The 1,116-nt window shown below is 40.6% G+C and overlaps 1 pseudogene; it reads left to right on the top strand.

Annotated features, from left to right (window-relative positions):
* Positions 1–273: 273 nt before the first annotated feature.
* Positions 274–907, top strand: LOC149250360 (pyrophosphate-energized vacuolar membrane proton pump 1 pseudogene; annotated as a pseudogene).
* The last annotated feature ends 209 nt before the right edge of the window (positions 908–1,116 follow it).

Raw genomic sequence — 1,116 nt, 5'->3', positions numbered from 1 at the left:
GCTTGGCTGAAACTCATGAACTGCTGTTCATCGGCACTTTCCACGTCCTCAACTAAAGTGTGCACAATCAGTTAATTGGTTCTCTATCATCAACTCATTTGATGATTGTTTTATTTCTCTCCGAAATTGTTGCAATGATCATGATTCACTCGAAGTGTATTCGAATTCAGATGGAGATAAACGAAAATTAGCAGAACATCTTAGAGAAAAATATATGAAATGGTTAGCAAAACTTATTTCAACATCTTCAAATATGGTCTCGGTGGTTCTTCCATGGCTCTGTTTGGCAGCGTAGGTGGTGGTATTTGCACCAAAGCAGCAGATGTAGGTGCTGATCTTGTTGGCAAGGTTGAGAGGAACATTCCTGAAGACGATCCACGCAACCCAGCTGTCATTGCTGATAATGTTGGTGACAATGTTGGAGATATCGCTGGTATGGGATCAGATCTATTTGGGTCCTATGACTGAATCTTCCTGTGCAGCTCTGGTTGTTGCATCCATATCATCATTTGAAAACTCTCATGATCTTACTGCCATGTGTTATCCCTTGCTTATTAGTTCAATGGGTATCATTGCTTGCTTAATCACAACTCTGTTTGCAACTAACATATTTGAGATCAAGGCTGTGAAGGAAATTGAGCCTGCATTGAAAAAGCAACGTATTATCTCCATAGTAGTGATGTCTATTGGCATTGTTGCTGTAAGCCTAGTTGCATTGCCTTCATCCTTCACTATCTTCAATTTTGGTGCCCAGAAGGTTGTAAAGAACTGGGAGCTTTTCTTCTGTGGTGCTATTGGTTTGAGGTCTGGCCTTGTTATTGGTTTTGTCATGGAATACTGCACTAGTAATGCTTACAGCCCTGTCCTAGATGTTGCCGATTCATGCAGGACTGGAAGCAGCAACTAATGTTATATTTGGGTTGGCTGTGGGATACAAATATGTTATTATATTTGCTATTGCAGTAAGCATTTTATGAAGCAAAGAAAGCTGCCACAGTCGGAAAGTATTGTCATGTCAGGAACAGAAACATGAATCAAGGTTAACCAATGGAAAAACAGTGATTCCCATCCAGCTTCGGCATGCAATATCTATTCTCGGGCAGTTCATTGAAGCTA

This window comes from Pinus tabuliformis, chromosome 7, assembly GCF_031772625.1.
Source record: "Pinus tabuliformis cultivar Carrire ecotype Pingquan chromosome 7, CPIR1, whole genome shotgun sequence".
In the NCBI taxonomy this organism is placed as follows: domain Eukaryota; kingdom Viridiplantae; phylum Streptophyta; class Pinopsida; order Pinales; family Pinaceae; genus Pinus; species Pinus tabuliformis.
This window is presented reverse-complemented; position numbering and strand designations above follow the sequence as displayed.